Source organism: Falco cherrug, chromosome 3 (genome assembly GCF_023634085.1).
Source record: "Falco cherrug isolate bFalChe1 chromosome 3, bFalChe1.pri, whole genome shotgun sequence".
Lineage (NCBI taxonomy): Eukaryota > Metazoa > Chordata > Aves > Falconiformes > Falconidae > Falco > Falco cherrug.
This window is the reverse complement of record NC_073699.1, coordinates 24,887,435-24,907,825: the sequence shown is the minus strand read 5'-3', so window position 1 is coordinate 24,907,825 and position 20,391 is coordinate 24,887,435.

Below are 20,391 nucleotides of genomic sequence, written 5' to 3'. Positions count from 1 at the left end.
ACCTTAAACAGGATCTGAACCACATTCAGCATTCCTAGCAACAGGACCAGGACCAGGACCAGCAATAGGCTGGTCTCAACATCCCAAGGTTATTAAAAATTTCCACAATTCTCAAACATTTCTGATTAACCTGGAGAAGGAATATGTAGGAAGGAAAGAAGGAACATGTAGGAAGATGTCTCCCCTATAGGTTGGCTCTCTGATGAGAAAAGGCAAAATGTGTAATTATCAATAGTTCCCACTAAATAGCTCCTGAAGTAGAGGTGATGACAATGCTGAGTATACATACCAGGTTAGTTTCATGGCCAGCGATTTTGTCATACCATGACCCAACATTATAAAGCACGACACAGTGATAACTTTAGCCCAGATCCCAAGGATGATAAAAACCACATCAGGGAACACATACTGCAAGTAAGGTGTGACATAACACAGTCTTGAGATCACATGGAGCAACTTTGAGAGAAATAAAAAAAACATGGTGACCTGTGACTATTAAAATAATATAATAAAGGCTTATAACAATTTTTTAACATGATTTGATCAGATCTGTCATTATTTCAACCCTTCGAGCCCCATGTTGGGCAGCAAAAAGGACTGTCATGGTTTAACCCCAGCCAGCAACTAAGTACCACAGGGACACTTAATCCTTCCTCATCCCATCACCCTCCACTCCCACCCCCACCCCACTCCCCTGTGGGATGAGCCAGAGAATAAGAAAAAGGTAAAACCTGTGGCTTGACATGAGAACAGTTTAGTAATTGAAATAAAATAATAATAACAACATCAATAATAACTGTAATGAAGAAGAGAGGGAGAGAGAGGTATAAAATCCAAGGGAAAAAAACCCAAGTGATTCACAATACAGTTGTTGATCACCCACTGACCGATGCCCAACCATTCTTCCCAGCCCCAGCCATCACCCCCAGTTTATACCTGCCAGGCCAGTTCCCAAGCAAAAATCAGCCAGCCTTGGCCAACTCCCCCCCAGTTTATATACTGATCATGACGTTCTATGGTATGGAATATCCCTGTGGGTCATTCAGGTCAGCTGTCCTGGCTCTGCGCCCTCCTGGCTTCTGGTGCACCTCCTCACTGGCAAAGCATGGGGAACAGAAAAGTCCTTGGCTCAGATTAAGCACTACTTAGCGACAACTAACACATCAGTGTGTAGCAACATTATTCTCATACTAAATCCCAAACACAGCACCACATCAGTTACTGAGAAGAAAATTAACTTTATCTCGGCTGAAACCAGGACAACAGATCTTATTCTTAACTCACAGAAGTGTGAAGTCTGCCCACTGCTTGTGTGGCTGAATAGAAAAGTTCCTAGTAGTGTTCCACATGATCATCTGCCTAAGACAAAACTGTGCAGTGCAGAAGTTCCAAAACAAAGCTGTGAATAAAATATATACAGCCCACCCTCAAACCCTGCTGTTCTCAATAGTCTTTGACTGTTCTTCCTTTAAAAAAACAAAACAAAACAAAACAAACAAAATAATAACTTTCTGCCACAGCTAAAGTACTCAAACCTAAACAATTTCAGCACCTCCTAGTGCTAATGTTTTGTCAGAGGCCAGAAGATTAAAATGATTGCACAGCTACTGTGCCAGCAACATTTTCCATGCAGTGGGATGAAAAATAGTCCCTGAAATGAGGCATGTAAGTGACCTTCATAGTTTGTCTTTTCCATTGCAGTAAAGTAATATTGATGTTAGCTGTGTCTTCTAGACACTGACAAAATAACTCAAATGAAAAAAAAAGTAGCTTCTTCATCGCCTTATAGATACCATAGTTTTTGTCATTTGTTTCATTAGCCTTTAGAATTCATTGACATAGAACTTAATTGAAATGTTATGTTGACACAAATCTTTTGGTAGCATAGAATCTTATCGTTTATTAGGCATTGTGGAATCTGGCGAGTGGAATTCAGGAAGATGGAAAAATCACCATATGCCATTCTCTCTGTGACAATATTTCTTCAGTTCATCATTAAGAAGCTGGTACATATTTCAATAACTGTTCCAGATTCAATCAGCCATTGCAAAATGCTCTGATACTGAAAGACTGCTTTCAGAGAAAACTTTGGCCCTCAAGCTTCTTCAGGGCCTGGATATATGAAGCCTGGATAATAAAAATTTGTATGTCAGAAGTTTTTAATACATATCAGAATTTAAAAAATGGAATGAGAATTCCAGAATTCCTATTTCAAGATTATCTTTTTTACTTTAAATAAGATGATAATATTGTTTACAACATGCTTTCAACTGTTGTAGATAATTGATACATATAGTTTCATTTATTTACTGAGCAGACATGAATTATCTTTTTTGCTCTTAGAACCATTTGGAGCTGTGGTGATGTTTTCAATATTTTTTAGTGTTCTTGCACATCTGATGTTATGAGTCATTGAATAACAGGCCAGTGAACAAAGAAAGACAGAAATTTCCAGTTGGCTTCATTGCCATCTGTCTTTATCAGGGTACAGTATAGTAGCTATAAATACACAAGCTTCATAGAAAATGGTGCAGGATGTAGAACTACATTTTAGACAGCCTATGACACATCCTCCAAAAAAAGACACTTAACAAGCTGTTCTACAAAGTGGCAAAATAATGTCAAAGAAAAGCACCTGAATGAAGTTCCAGCCATGTGTTTTAAGTATTAAATACATAAGAAATACTTAATGTAAAATTCCTTAATGCATCCACCTCTGATAAATGACAAAAAAGATAATGATAAAGCTGTACAAAAACAAATGATTTATTGTTTGTGAAAAATTAGCTCTTTTTATACAAGAAAATGTCATCAAAGATTAACCCGTACAGACGATTTTTCCTTTAAAAAGAACTTCTTGCCAAGACCAAAGGGGAAATGCCTCAAAATCAGTTGTAAAAGTTGCCCACAGATCTTTCTTTTTAAGAAAAAGATTGTCCCAGTATTATAAGGAAAGTTTATGTCTTCAGTACAAAAGTTTTCAACTGTATTCACTTGTGAATTTATTTGCATGTCTTGTGTAAAAGTAATTTATTCTAGTCTAGGTCGATAGCTTACAAAACTGTTCTACATATGCTTGGTCTACTTAGAAGCAGGTAAATATAGGATTTTAAGAGCAGTATAATATCTTTAAAATTTTTTTGTCGTCCCCCCCCCCCCCCCCCCCGGAACAGAATTTTAGTTACTCTGATTTATATCCAAGTGATTTTGTTTCATTTTCATAATACAGTATTTTTATTGTCTTACCTTTTATAACCTATAATAGATAATATATCCATGTAATACAGGATACACAGATACTCTCCTTTAATTGCCAGTTGTGTTTAGTTTATGTTTTGATAACAAAAACAAGTATTGAAGATCTTGCAGAACAGAACAGTGCTATTGCAAAAGCATAGCTGTATTCCCAGAGCTGTGATGGATCAAGAATGTATCATTAATACTTATGTGGATGCATTCAAACACTATTCAGACTTAGTGACTCCTGCTCAGCACAGAATGTGCAATATAGTTGTCCTTTATTCATCCATGAGTGATGTTTAATGGAAGGTTCAAGAATACCTCCGAACAATCTTGCTCCATAAGGAGGAGGAACCACTTCCACTGCAGGCAATGTGGCAGTCTGGGCCTAGATTGCATGCCTGCACTGTGCCTCAAGCTCACCGTGGAGGTGTCAGCTGGCTCACAGCTGAGGTGACAGTGGTCTCTGGACATGTCCATTCCTATGTACATTTGTGTAGACGAGAAACTTCTTAAGCCAAATTCCTGACAATCTAAGCTATAAAATTGCTTTTAAATATTTTTTTAATAGATAAGAACAAAATGCAAAATATTCCTGACACACGGCTTTTCGTGCTTATGCCCTCACTTCATGGAGTACAATTAATTCTGTATGGAATATTACATTTATTTAGAATAAAGTTTTTCCCCCCTTCTCTCCAGAAACTACTGAGTTACTTGCTAAGAATGTATTAAAAAAAAATGTATTCTGTTCTGTCTCAAAAAAATATAAATTAATCATTATTGTTACAGGTTGCAAATGATTAATGACATTTTATATGCTGGTATAGATTCTCATGTATATAAGATTGATTGAAAACTTACATAGGAAAGGCACTACTGTCAGAATCATCAGATAAATATATGTTGAACAATATTTGAATAAAGAATGTGAAGATGAGTTTAAAACAAACCAACTACTGCAACCTCTTTCTAAACCTGGACCTATAAGGAGGTGATAATTCTGGGGTCTTTCTCTTTGGCACATTTGGCAGCTAGCAAAGTTGTCCCTCTTATGAAGTTTGCATTTCGGACTTTACATGGGGACCTCATCATATTCCTATGAAACCAGTGTGATTTTTGCTGTCAGCTTCAAGAAAATAAACATATTATATAATCCATGCATCAGCTTTTAGGATATAAAGTATCTTAAACTGAACATTCATAGCTTCCCTTTGAAGCTTCTCTGAATATTTTGCTTTAATTTCAAAATACAAACACATGAAAATACTTGTAGTTTTATGAGGATAGAAGAAGAGGAAGATTATTTTCTTTTCAGCTATTAATTTGTTTTAGAAGTCTGAAAATATCAGTAGGAGGGATTTCTTCATTAAATGGTTAATTCGGGCAGACAGTATAGTAATAAAATTGTATATCAAATGCGAAGAAGTTATCAGAACACAGACACTCAAAGGAAGACCAATAGAACTTTGTCAGGTATCAGGGCTTAAAATCATTAAATATTCCTGAAAGAAAAAAGTCCAAAGTGTATGAAGAAAAGTATATATTAATAAGATACAAACACTAAACCCTAACAGCAGCATAGCATATGTACAGCATAAAGATGTCTTTTCTTAGTACTACCAGTTAATAATTTTAATTCAGGTCCCCATAGTGTACTCCAGCAGATAATATTGATTGAATGCATTTATCATGCCAAATTTTGGTTCTGGGATGCAAACCTCACAGAAATGGCTTTCTCCCTTCTCCCCACCCCCAAACGTTAAACTGCCCATCTTTGAGTAAGTAAGTAAGTAAGTAAAATTACATGCTACATTTATATTCTCAAATGGATTTTAAGAAACCTTTCACTTTTAGGAACTTAATTCCGTGCTGCAAATCTTTGTTTGTAGAAAGTGGGGAAGGAAACTTTTGGTGAGGTAAAATGCATTTTGCCTTGAACAGATTTCATCCCAGAGCAGATTAATAATCTGCAGTTTTAAAACATGGTCTTTACTGGTAAGGCTCTGCATTATTTAATTAAATTAGATAATAAAACAAGAAAGAAAAGATCAAAGTAGATTTGAGGAATTTCTATGTTTAAAATTAGATATATTTAAATGTATTTTGCTACTTTGCTGTTGGTTTTAAGGATATCTGGAGAAAGGTATCACCATTAATGGACTCCAGATTTTCAGTAAACTGGTTATTTACAAAATAGAAAAAGTATAAAAAGAGTTCTGCTCTAAATCATATTTGTGTTTTCATCTCTTGTCATAGCTAAACTAATCTAAATCTGAAATAAATCACTATCTACAAAGCAAAACTTTAAAAACAACAAAAAAGAGTAAATGCAACATACTGCTATCGTCTCTGCATATAAAGTAAATTAACTGCTGAAATCCAATTCTTTGTTAGACATAATTACCTTAAATTAAAAAGTTTTTATAGCCTGCATAGACATGGCAATACCACCCTCCCACATATGGACCATTGTCTTTTATAACACTTTTATAATTTCTTAATTCAATCAACTGTAATTCTTGCATATTTTTTTTTAAAAAAAGAACATATAAATTTCTTTTCAGAGGAATCCACAGATTTATTTGGAATAAAGCAGTGGATAACTTCTTTTTTACTTGCATAAATGTTGACCTCAGCAAACATAAGTATATTTTTTATGCTGCCACTTTTGGTTGCTTACTGTTCCTCAAAATCACATTTCTACTTTTTCAGGTCATGGGACAAATCTATAAATGTTTCTGAATGTGGATCAATGACCAATGCAAACCTTTCTACTTCCATCTAGATGCCCACTGATTTTTACAATGTTTTCAATCTTTTTGTAGTTCCTTAGTTCATTGATTTTTAATACAAAATGTATGAAATTAATGCCTTAAAGTAGTTGTTTTGCAAATAAAATCGCTTTCACCTGTAAGTTCATGATTTCATTAATTTTCTGTTTAGAGAGCGTATCTCTTAAAGTAGCAAAACTCCCTGCTGAAAAAGGAAAAATATTTTATTTTGCCAAAACAAACAAACAAAAAACTCAACACTTGTTGATCAAAAGGAGAAAATGGCAAACTTCTAGGAAGAATAGCAAAATACTAGTCATTAGTGAAAATACACGGGAGGAAAATTATCTTTTTAGATTCCCACTCATCCAAGGCAGTTCCCTCACAGTCTGTTATATCATTCTGATTTTTTTTTTTCCTGTTTGAAAAGTGCATCTTTCCTCTAGTGGTTTTCCCCTCCCCAGATTCAAATCAGAAATGCTTCTAGCTCTGTGCAGTGTGTTAATGCTACAGGTTTCATCTGTTATCAGCTAGCTGACATTATCACAGCCTGGAAGTCAGGAAACTACTCTTAAGAGAGCAGTTAAGAGAATAAGATAATACCCTACTTGCTTTGACTTGGACTGAGCATTCCTGTAACAGGACCTCTTTATCTTGGAAGCATTCAAAAGAGAAAGTGAGATAATGGATTTCAGTGCCATAAGCCTCTGGTAAAAATAAGCCCTTTTTCCTGAGACAAGAGGGCTCGAGGACATAACACCAAGCTGTTTTCTATTAGAACTAAGGCTGGAGAAAAATAAAACCAAGTGTCATGCAGAGGCAAGAATCAGGATGCACCAGTAAAGCATGCAAGCCAATTTTTTGCTCACAGCCTTATCCGATTCGTGCTAATCACTTCCTACCCGGTTGTCTGGGAGCTGTGTGGCAGAAATGCTCAATCCCATATTACTGACTGCAGAGAGAGAGCTGAATGCTGTGCACCCATTAGAGGGGAGGCAGAAGTGATCGCTTATCCAAAAGAGAGAGAAAAAAAACATAAGCTCTGGCAATCACATTTCTGTATATAAACACAGAGACTAATATCTATGACTCAGTCTGGTTATACTATTTCCTACAATGAATTAGGTTTAAGTACTGATGACTGTAGAATAATTGCTAGCAGTGGAAAACTGATGCATGTAGAAGAGATCAGGCCATAATTCCTTGTTCTGTTGCAAAATCAAGATTGGAAATCTATAACACATCTACAGACACTGTAGCAAAATATATGTGGAAACTATAGCTCTGGGTTTTGTTTTTGTATATTTTTTTTTTTTATCCTTAAGGCAAACTTACTTCTCTGGTACACATAAAAGACAGAATAGCAAATGTAAACATAGGCACATATTTCATCTTAGGATCATAAATCTACCTGTCCAAAGAAGACTAGAGATAGATATCCCACAGAACATTAGAGCTGTTGTTCTTCAGGAACTGCAATATCTGACAAATTTCAGCAATTATTTATGTATGTATTTTATGAAACATACATGTAATGTTGGATATCCTGCACATAAATGCACCAAAAGAGAATATTTGAGTCTGCATCATATGGCATTTCGCTAGCTCACTGTGGATGTTTAAAAAGTGAAATACCATATCTGTATCAACTGTCTGTACTTGACAATGATGTGAAAACACAGTGTGCTTGTTATGGGAACTCTGGTACTTTTACCTGATGTGGTCGTTATATTGGCACTGATGTGCGAATACTATCGAGACCATGAGGGTAACTGTTGGTTTGCTGTCTATTAAAAACACTCTTAGGGAGTGTTGATAATAATTGATATATGAATGAGTGATAGACAGTTTTATTGTATTTACGTTTTTCTTTGAAGGGTTTGACTGTTGGTCTTAAAGTGTAATTTGACTTTTGGAAACAGGTAATTGAGGTCATTTCTCCAGATCTGTGCTTTGACATTTTGTGGCAGTCTGTCTCAGAACAAGGCTCTGTGTTTTGTGAAACAGCCATAAAAACTTAAATGATTAATGTTTAGCCTACTGTAGATCTGGATCTGGTATCGTACATAAAATGCTGGCTTGTGTTAGGACAAATATTATTTCCCTGGCCTTGTCTTGTCCAGAGGCAGTTGTCTGGATCTTTATGGTCTGAAGTCTGCTATTGAAAGTATACTACTGCAAACAGAATTTATAGCAACTTCAAACAGCTATTACTGCTTAGAACACCTGTGAAAATATGGTGTGTATTCCTAAAAAAAAAAATTAAAAAAAATTAACAGGTTACCCTCTTCTATCAGTTAAGATCTGATGCTGATTCTCTCTTCTTCTTCCCTTTTTAATAATACAATCTATGGAAGAACACATCAGAAAGAAAATTGTTCTTGCAGAAGGTTCTAATAAACATGTCAGGTGTATTATATGCAAGCTGTCTGTTTATCTGAAGTTGAAACAGAGTATTAGCATAAGAGAAAATGTGAACATATTTTTGGTGTCTTTCATTTTCACTTTCGGTAGGCAGAAGCATTTCATATTGCTGTTTACACTTTCTTTGTATCAAAATAAAACAAAAAAAGATCTGACACCATCACCTAATAAAAACGTATTTACTGGCAGTCAAAAGTCATTCAGGAGACCTATTCTGTATATATATCAATTTAGGACATATACGTTTTGAACATTATTGATATTGAATAGTAAAATGTCAAAAGCACAATATATAATTTTAAAACTTAAATTGTTCCAAATATATTAAACTATTCTTTTAAAAAGCATGTGAAACGAGTGGACTATTTTACTTCCAAGATATTATATTTTCTGTGACTCTTTTCCCTTTAAGGAACATTTTCAAAAGCTACATTTTAAGACTTATGCTGGCACATTATTCCTATGAAGCACCATCGACTTAACTATTTTTTTACTGTGTGACAGGTGAACACTGCTGAATAAGTAAACTTTGGCAGAAGACAGAGCACAGGGAAAAAATAACCAACAGATAGCACATAGGTAGTGAATAGCACAGACATATAATATTGCAACTTTCTCTTTCTGGAGAAAGAAAAGTTGGTGACACACAGTGTGAGGAAAGAGAGCAGAAGATGAAAAATGAGATGAAGTCTAACAGGCTTTAAAAAGCAGGCTGAAGAAGTAAAGAAGATTAAAAACAAAACAACACATAACAGAACAACAGCTAATCCCCAAAATCAGAATCTGATTAAAAAGAGTCAGGGATGTCAACAGACTGTGGTAAAAAAAAATAATCACAGGAATGCTGGTGTCCTAGGATTCTCTTTTGGAACATAGTATCTGCCTTTGATTAGTTGTCACTAATGCAGCTTCTTCTGTCTAACACTTTCATTGAGGAAATACCACATTAACTAAGGGAAGGTATCAGCTGTCCTTTTGAAAGATCTTGCTTTTACTTGATTAGCTTCTGTAAACCACATGCATTTAGTCTTTCACTGCTCTCACAAGAAACTATTCTGGTTCATATGGAATTATTAGGTGTGGATGTATTTTCTGTTGTACACTTGTAGTTCACAGATACTTCAGTTTTTAAGTTGCTTTGTCACTAGACCTATGCAGAAAGCAACTGAATGTTATACTACCTTGTGAGGTTTCAAAATGTATTTCTTTATCCCATTGAAATGAAGCAAAAACTTAAATAATCTTCCATGTACTATGTCAGAAGCATACACTGAAAATTGTAAATTTTGAGGCTTCTCCTTCTTTTTCTTCTCACTGCTTTTTGAAATTTACAGGAGTCTCTATCTTGGACTAAAGAAATCTTTTGCACTGAAAACACTGTTGGAATTGCAATATATTTGTGGAACAATTTTGCTCAGATAAACCAAACATAACAAGTTAGTAAGAAGTGTTCCAGCCTACCCTCATTGTCACAGACTCAGCAATACAATTTATAGTCCCTCTGTGTTTCTAGTGCTCTTGCCATTCATGGCAACACACTACATATTTCTTCTAACTTCTCCTCTATCCCTTGCTAGAAGTTTCCTGCAAAATATTTAGATATCTTTTAATCCTACTCCCCATTTTTGTTGCTGGAGATATTAGCAGTATTCATGCAGAAATGTCATCAGTCTGAAATCCGTTGATGATTATTCACCTTGTTAAAAATAAAATGGGTTTGGGTTCACTTTGAAAACTGATTGGGTTTTGAATGAGGAACTCAGCTTAACTTTGAATCTTAGTTTTCTTGTGGATCTGAAGATATACCTGCTTTTTGTATCTCATGTTGGGATATATTAATATAGGAACAGAATTTTGTTCCTTGGCATCAGGTTATCCATCTGTAATGCATCTACAAGTGCAGTTTTATTAAATGTTGTTTGTATGATCCTGGGACGCAAGTTGTATGTTCTGTTGCACACTTTGTCAGAAGCTATGTCTTTTAATGGATCCTGTCATTTTGAATACTGAAGGTCCTCTAAATATAGTTCTGCATCCATAAATTCTGGCCTCAGAGATGTTATGACAGGTTTGGTTTCCAGCATTTTGATGCTCACTGTATGAGGTCCATCAAGCTGCACACTGGGACCTTTAAAGCCATTGATGGTTGTGGAGCACACATTTTCCAATGTATTTACTCACTTCACAAAAAAGTTGAAGTTCCTTATGCAGGCTGTGATGGATGCTAAAGTTACGTAGTGTCTAGGCAGTACAGTAAACTCATGGGAATAGAAAAAGAAATTCCCTGTGACTTACTACAGAAACGATGTGTGATTCATGAAGTCCCTGAGGCACAAATCTGAGGTGGGAGAATATTCAGAAAAGTATCACTCCATAATTGCCCCTTGATTATGTTTTTCCTTAGGTATGCATTTCTGGGCACTTTTATAGATATAATACTGTTCTAGAGAGATCTTCAGTCTCACTTTAGTCAGTCTTAACTTCTCATATCATTATGAGCAGAGAAACATAAAAAGCTTGTGGATTTTGAATGCAGCCCCCTGCATTTTCTTGTAACGTGCTGACAACCTTTTTTATAAACTCTGTTCCCATATCATGTTGGTTAGAGTTTTCCTCTTCACAAGTTCCCACATATATTCCTTTGTTAGCACAGTAGGGGTGAATTCTCTGAATTGCTCTCACTTATGGCAGGTGGTGAGGTGCATGAAGTAATTTATTCTAGCTAAAATCAGAGATCTGAAAGTCAGTCCACAGTACCTCTAGTAATGATTTAATCATGTCCTTCTCTCTCTTGCATGGTCAGCTCTTCTCTCTTCTTATTTACCTTCTGCTGTTCACTTAAAACTAACTGCCTGATTTTAATTGCGTATGTCGTTACATTCAACACAACTCTTATTCATGTATTCTCTATTACCCTCCGACATTGCTCCTAACTGTGGTTTGGAGGTGCAGTTTTCAGCCATGTTCAAGGTGTTGGAATTGGCACTGGGGAACATGTTTTCTACCTCATACTCTGAAAATTTTCACTTACGCAATTCCTGTGCTCCCCCCAGCTTTGCTTCTATTTGCAATTCTTTTACTCCACTAAAAAAAGCAAAGACTAAAACTTTTCTCAGTAAGGGAAGCTGTGTAAAAAAGTGGTAGTCATGTGGCACATAGCTCCCTTGAAAAGTGACTATGAAAATTTGACTGTTCCCTATGTCATGTTAACAAATCAGTAAATTCCTTTAAACTTATGTATACAGCTAATTTTACTTAAAAATTAGATACTTAGATAACATGCATAAAGTTACATTTTGTATACATTTAAAAAATGCTATATGATTTTAACTTGGTCCGTTAAATGACACTTTTCTGACATTTGCCCATAATCGGTGGTAGCACTAACTGCAGACATAATATATGACATTATAACTGTCTTAAGAAAAAACAGTATGTACAACTCTGTAGAAAAATACCAGTAATGAGATCTCATTTAGGTTAGAAAAATACAGATATTACATTGTCAACAATAATTCACATAAAGGCCAGTCAAAGTCTTTACTTGTTAAACCCAGCGATCTTTGGAAAACAACCTGGAAGAGTTCACTCATTTGAAATGTAAAACGAGCACAACTTGGAAATGAAACTCAAATATGTACTGGGGAAATACAGAAAATGAGTTTGACAATGTAGTCCTATAAAAACCCACTAAAATTTAACAGGAACAAAATGTGTAAGACCTTTCAGAAGCAGCATTAAAAGCTAAAGAGCAAAATGCAAAGTAAAATATATAGTAAAACTCACACCATATTTTTATACAAGGATGCTCAGTTTGATTCACTGTTTTTTCCATTTTGTAGCTTATTTTACTTACTTTCACTTCTGTAGAGACCCCCATTTTCTTTTATTTGCCTTTCAACGTTTACAAATGTATTTGCTCTGTCTATTGATAGAACTATTCTGAGTATGGGTTAGTTGGCTAATTGCCAAATTAAATACTATTTTGTGAACCATTCCTGATAGTTTGGATTCAAGGCAATACTGTGCACAGCTATTATTCATAAAACTATTTTAAAATTTATTGTTATGTAAAGCATTCTGCACTATTTTTTTCATATATATATATTTGTACAAGCTAAGTAGAATGAGCTGAGTGCACAGATAAGAAACTGAGCATAATAAAAAGATAACAGCTAGAATAACCATGAACTAATTTCATAAGTCATTCTATATCAGATAAAGCATATATACTTTTAAGACCTGCTAAAGAGTTACCTTTAAACAGAAAGCTTTGTCCACTGTGTCCGTTTTGGATTACAGCATATAACTCAATATATTTTAAGAAGGTTTATCTTATAAAGAGTTTTGAAAGTTGGTCAAAGTTATTCCAGCGTCCTGAGAAGTACATATAGATTTGCCATACACACAACGAAAATGTGGAAGCACAATCCATTATTCAAAACATTGTATACTAAACTATGTAGATCTCATGCCTTTGGGTTCTGTATGCTGTTCCTTACCAGTTCTCTGAGCTCAGTGCAAGTAAGCAAGCAATTTGCACAGAAATTTTAAATGCAATCATATTGAATACTTGTAAAGATGTCTTATTTGATTATTTAAGTTTTAAATAAGCTGCTCTTTTCATAAAATCATAGAATCATGCAATAGTTTGGGTTTTCGGTCTATTTGAACCACAACCACAAAAGTTTTGTGTTGAACTTTTCCTTAATATTACTTTAGAAACATCTTGCCTATTCAGGTTTTCTTCTTGAAAATGACATAAAAGGAAGGCTGGCAAATTAGTTTTTAGAACAGTTAGAACAGTTAATTTTCTTTTCTAAAACACAATATTTTAAACAGAATAGAAATTCAGTTACTGGATATGTCTATCTCAAATATGGTCATGGCTGGCATGATGAAACCATACCAATTGAAATGAAATTAATCTGTTTGGTAACCCAAGCCTTAATACTAAATTAATTTGAAAAGAAGATTTCTTCTCTGATTTTTTTTCATGTGTTTGACATTCAATGACTAGAACTAAACATTCTGCAGTTAATTCATGTGTATAAAAAAAAGTTCATATATTTTTATTCTTTATCCCATCCTTCCGTATGTCTAGACATTGCTGCATCACATGTCACTATAGCAAGAGGTCTGCCGGAGAAATCAGTCAGCTTTTGAAATCTTGGAACCTAATTCTAAATGTATGTGTGTGTGTGTGTGTGTGTGTGTGTGTGTGTGTATTTATTTATTTATTTATTTATTTATTTATTTACAGAAGAGCAAATTTCCCATTTTATATATAGGCCTTTAAATTGTATCATGGGCCAGGGCCTCATTTCATAGCCAACTCCTGGTTTTTCACATCTAGGAGTTCTGTAGATGTTACCTGAACTTTTCAACAAATGCAATTTTTGTAACAGCAATCAGAACTGAAATAGTTATTGAAAAAACCTGAAATGTATTTTTTAATAGTTAGATCTAGAGGACTGTGTCTTAGGATCCTGCTCCAGCCTGGAAGAATAGCTCCTAAAATCGGTATTTTCACTTCCGAGCTGAGTGCTAGAATCACCTACTTATTACAAGGCTGTCTACCACTTGCTGCTTTCCAATCTCAACAATCATTTTGAAATTTATTTCCTATTGGAAAAGTACATCGTAACTGGAAATAATACTTAAAAAAAACCCAAACCCAAATGTAAATTGTGTTTTCTATCCTTTACTATTCAATTTATTTGAAGCATCCCTCTGCTACAATGAGTGTTCAGATTTTGGAATAATGGATCTTTAGCACAGAGTTTCTTTGTGGATATAGGTAGGTTGCTCAAGGTAATCAATCCTCTAGTCTCTGGCCAATGAAAAGAGTCAGGCCTTACAAAAAGGCAATTGATCTCATTTTTCTTTGACATTTACTTTAACTGAAAGAATAGGCAAGTTTACAGGCACACCACCTTCCTTCAACTGATATGTATATATTCATTATGAGCAGATTCATTTGCAGATTGGAGTACAGTAGTATTTTATGCCAAAGTCATGCTACAAGGCTTAGTTAATTAATTAGTTATTACAAAGCACTTTGAGAACCCTGGAGAGAAGGCATTATAAAGGGATGCGATGTTATTTTAATAATTTTCCATTTAGCAAAGTGGAATGAATTATTTTAGTGTCCTCAGGATCCTGGGCCTGATTAAGAACTGTTGACTGTATTACAGAAAGTACAGTATCCACTGCTCTTCTGATTGGCAACCTTCCAACTTCCAGCTGTCTTCTAGTAAAAAAAGAAGTCTGTAGATTCTTATGTATGAGTTTTGAAAGGCTGGAAAAAGGTTTTAGAAGAGCAGACATCAGCTAATTTCTTCTCATCAGAATCTCTGGGAAGATGCTATTCAGAGAAAAAGCTGTTTGAGTTTTAATGAAAACAGAGAAATCTGGAGCAAAACATTCCGTTGTGTGGAAAACCTTGGATTTTCAACAAAAGGCCCATGTGGCTGAGGAAGGAGGTTCTGAATGAACTGAAATGCAAAAAGAAAACATAAAAGTAGAGACAAGGCTAGGAACAAAATCAGGAAGGACAAAACTCAGAATTAAAACTAGCTAGGGGCTTAAGGGGTAACAGGAATGGATTCTACAGATATGCCAGTGGTAAATGGTTTCAGAGAAAATGTGGCTCCAGTGGCTCCAGAGAGACAAGCATCTCTGCGAGTATCATTTCAGGAGTGATGCCAGCAACAGCAGGGGAGTACTAGACTAGGGACTATTTGGAATATCAGTATGTCTTCAAATCCATCTGCGAGATGGGATTCACTTGGATGAGACAAAAATGTTGGCGGGCTGCAAGGCTATTGTCTATTACCTATGAAAGAATAAAGTGACTGGGAGAGGTCCAAGACAACTGAAACAAGGTTAATGTGATGCATATTTCTTTCAAAAGGGCAACAACAAGGGCATGGGAAATTGTGACCATGCAAGCCACACCTCGGTCCCTAGACAGATCTTGGAGTAATGGAATCAATCTGTTTCCATAGATGTAAAGAACAGGATAGTTATCAGGAAAAGTCAATATGAATTTATCAAGGACAATGCTTATCCAGCCTGCTTGCCTTCTGCAATGAAAATACTGTATGTATGGATGAGGAGAGAGTGGCGACTGTGACACTGCTGGATGCTGGTAGATCTTGTGACACTGTATTTCACTGCATTCTCAGTTGGAAGCTGAGGTCTAGAAGAAAGTACTGTTTCAGGTGTTGAAAACTGGATGGATTGTTGAGCTCAAGGGGTGGGAACGGATGAGCTTGTGTCCTGTTGGTGGCTAATAATAGTATGAGGGAGATATTGGGACCCATATTGTCCAATATTTTCACTGATGATGTAGACAATGACACAGAGAGCACCCACAGCAAATTTGCAGAGACACTAAAGCAAATGGAGTAATTTACACAAGGAAAGAATGATCTTTAGTTCTGAGGGACCCTGATAAACTTCATTAATCAAGAAGAAAACTTACAAAGTTTCTCAAGGACAAAACTCTGGATGCTGTGCTGAATATGAGTCCACATTTTACTCCCTTTACAAAGAAAACAAAACACATACTGGACATAGGAGAAGCATGGTCAGGAGACTGAACAGAGTTGTTATCTCCCTCTACCCTTAGTAAGGCTGCATCTGAAATACTTGTGTCCAGTTAGAGAGGGGTGTTAAGGAACTGGAGTGGATCCAGTGTAGTGCTGTTATGCTGGTCAGGGGCCTTGAGCACATGACCTACAAGGAGAGGGTGAGGGAGCTGCACTTGCTTCTTTTAGAGAAGGGATGCTAAGGGGTGGTTTAAAACCAGCATGCAACTACTCGAATGACACTGAAAGAGCTACATCCTTTCTAGGAAATAAACCCTTTTGACAGTGACAGAAGATAAAATAAGGGGCAATAACCATGAACAGCCCTTTAATAGCCTCATTCACTATAAGGAGTAAATTATCCCAAAAGGTTGTGGGATCTCTGCCCTTGCTTTTCAATACAAAGCTAGTCCAAGTCTTTACCTCTGTTTCTGGAGTTTGCATGTTTCTGCCTGTGTCCGTCTGTGTGGCTGACCTTGTCATTATGGTTATTTCATGTACACGTGTCTACACAATATTGATGTGTGTGTCTGCCTGGAAAATGTGCTCAGCCTTGGTACTAACTGGACCTGGGGTCATGGAGATGCAGCATCCTCACCTCTGTTGGGCTGTCAGATTTGGCAGCTCCTAACACATATGTCTGATTTAATCAAGGTCAAGACAGAACTATTTATAATCCCCCTATGACAAATATCAGTTTTTTTCATTTCTTACCATTCATAGAATTGAAAAGAAAGATATTAGCAAATCAAATATCTAAACGTTACCTTAAGTGAAATATTTTGTACACATGGAAGTAAAAGTCTTTATTTTGATGTTAAAGAAACAAAAAGTTTCATTTTTAATTTGTCACAGTACTTTAGACTCTTAAAAAAAACTTTTTTAAATTCTTCTGATTAAGAAGTTCAACAATTCAACAATTTATTTTCAAAGTATTCAGGCACAATGAATCATTCATATCCGGGGGGGGGGACGGGGCAGGGGGGGGGGGGGGGGGGACGGACACCCAACAACAAAACCGAACCAAAAACCTCAGCTACAACCAAAGCAAACACAAAGTTAATTCAAAAGTATTTTAATATCTGAGGTCATGGAATCCACATTTTTGGCAGGAAAAAAAAAAACCATCAGAATTGTTAATCAGAGAAATAATACCATGATGGCCTAGATCAGAACAACAGAAAGAATTTTTTTATGAAGTTGAAAATTCTCAAGATCATAGTCCTGAAATAAATATGTTCAAATGTTTTCTAAGTTTAGGTGTCCTTAAAGGCTAGATGTCTTTTCCCCCTTTTCCTTTCCTCTTTTCTTTTTCCCTATCCCTTCCTACTTCCCTTATCCTTCCCTTTCCCTTTTGCTTTCCCTTCCCCCTCTTCCCCTCCTTTTTTGTCTTTTGCCCTTCAGCTTTCTCTTTCCTCTTTCCTTGGTACCTTCCCCTTCTCCTTTCCTTTCCTCTTACTTCCCTTTCTTTTTGTTTCTCAGACACTTAAAACTTTGTTCCTCATTTTACCAGAGCCCTTGATATTCAGGTAGTTTAGCAACTTGGCTCTAAATCTAGCAGATTCATAAGGATAGTTCTACATTAGCATTTTAGCTTGGCTCAGGAGTGTGCTTTTGAAGCAAATCCCATTTTTTTTCCCCCTACTTTCTCTGGTTTTGTTTTTGTCGTGCAGCTGTTTTGGAGCACATGAACAGGATTTCATTTGATGAAATAAACATGAAAAATGAGAAGAGAAACTCCAAGGGCATATCTAATTCATGTAACTACTGGTGAGAATCCAATCCACAGGACCAAACCAGAGCAGGTCTAAAGTAATCATCCTAAAAAGTACATAATGTGGTGTCATGCCTCCAGTGCCAACTGTTTGTCTATACACATCCACTCCTTTCAGATCGTATTTCTTGCTAATGTAAGTAAAGCCCAAATCAGGCTCAATCTAACTGGATTTCATCTTATCAGCCTAAGTCACATCTTACCATCTGTTGTGGTTTAACCCCAGCTGGTAACTAAGCACCATGCTGCTGCTTGCTCACTCCCCCCTCACCCAGAGGGATGAGAAGGACAATTGGAAAGGAATGTAAAACTGGAGGGTTAAGTTAAGAACAATTAAATAATTGAAATAAAATAAACCCAAACCCCCAATAATAATAATAATAACAGCTATAATGAAAAGAGAGAGAAGAGGAGAGTAATGAAATCCAGAGGGAAGGGAGAAAAGAAAACAAGTGATGCACAGTACAGCTGCTAACCACCTGCTGATCGATGCCCAGCCAGTCCCTGAGAAATGATCGACTGGCCCTGGCCAGCCCCCCCACGCCCACCCCAGTTTATATACTGAGTATGACGTCCCATGGTATTGGATCTCTCTTCAGCTAGCTCAGGTCAGCTGTCCTGGCTGTGTCCCCTCCCAATTCCCCGTACCACTCCAGCCCTCCTGCTGGCAGGGCCTGAGAAACTGAAAAGTCCTTGACTTAGTATAAACATCACCCAGCAACATCAGTGTGCTATGAACATTGTTCTCGCACCAAAACCCAGACACAGCACTGTACCAGCTACTAAGAAGAAAACTAACTCTGTCCTGGCTGAAAGCAGGACAGCATCTCATGACAGCTCCTGCTTCCCTATGCAACTGTAGACTCTTAGAGCTGGATATCCAGCACTTCATCCAGGACAGAATTAATCCAAGAGGGAGAGAGGGAATGAAGAAGAACCAGAAGTACAATTCTGCAGCATGGGTGTGCTGCACAGCTGCACAGCTGTATCCAACTCAAAGATTTTCCTCTTCCTAGACAGTGCCCCTAAGCAATAGGTTATTGTTTAAAAAAGATAAAGTCAGCACAAATACAGGTGATAATACAAGAAACCTGTGTTCTTCCTGCTCCTGTTTTCCCAGGTTTTCCTAAAAAAAAAAAAAAAAAAAAAAGACTGTAGATTTCTACCCCTAGGAAAATTTCCCACATGTGGTTTCACTAGTCAAAGAGAGAATTATCTCTGTAGGCACAGATGTCTCTCTGGGAGTGGGGCTGAAAGCTAAATCTGCTCTCTTTGTCTTCCTTTGCTGATCAGTGAGCTGTTGTATTTCAACATCCTTCTGAAGGGTCTGAATCTGCATGAACTGAAATGCTTCCTAGATGACTGATTTCAGAGAAAAGGCCACAAGTGTTTTATTTAGATATGGTCCATTGCTTCTTTTGCTAGAACTACAATTTGAAAAGCATCTAAAGCCAAACATGGTTCTAAGTTTTTGAAGTTCTTTCATGATACATTGCTAAGCTCATTCAAGAAATGAAGCAAATACCAATTAAAAAAATGAATAAAAAAAAAAGGGGAACATTTTCCCTCAGAGAACCCCATGCCTTATGCTGAATGTCAAAAGAAATAACAAATGAAATAAAAGTTGGTCTTAAAGACTCAAGTGTGATGAACAATGGGGAATTACTTTATCATGCAAATAAATGTTATCTTATTAAATGCCCAGGGAAGTAAAAATGCCCAATTAAAAATCCTCAAATCAAAACCACAATGAGGGGCTTCATAATACAAAAAAATATACTTTGCTCCTGACCAAGTTACTATACAAGAAAAACCTGTAATGCATTTTTGAATATGTCAATTCACAAGTCAAAATAAATGCAAGTACAGTAGGAATGCAAGATACTATATGTTCTTCATAACTATTTGTATTTAGAAGTTGATATTATATATGATAAGATATATGATATGATATGACATGACATGATATGATATGATGCCATATGCATTTTTGCTCAGACTACTGTGGACTCCTGAGCTGGTTTTCCCAATTTCTTATTGTTTTGTTTAGTATTTTTAATATATTTGATTACATTATAATGTTTTATTAGGATTGTCAATAGATTGTACACATGCCGTCTAAAGCAATGTAGTCAATTTATTAAAAAAACCCAGTAATTTATTTTCTGTTTATTAATTTTCTATGAGTAAACATAATCATGATAATATCCTCACACAATGTACGTATCATTTGAAACTTTTCTATGAGCCCTTCTTTGCATGTTTGAAATGGGAAATTTGTAGTATGTTCATTGCATTTAAAGAGTAGTCTTTGTACCTTTGTTTGTTGAGATTCTCTCTTGAAAAGGCCGCTGCTCTAGCAATTTGATGAGCTATTATGGAAAGTAATGATTTTGTGATGCAGAGTCCTCTAAATGAGTTGCCCTAATTTCTGCTTCAGTTATGCATTCTTTGCATAATGACAGTAAGTATTTGACTTCAAGGAAGACCCTTTTTTACTTCCCACCTGAGTTTTTGTTGGTTTTTTCCTTTGTATATGTGTCTGTGTGAAGCAAAAGGGTTGTTGGGTTTTGTATCCTTAGTC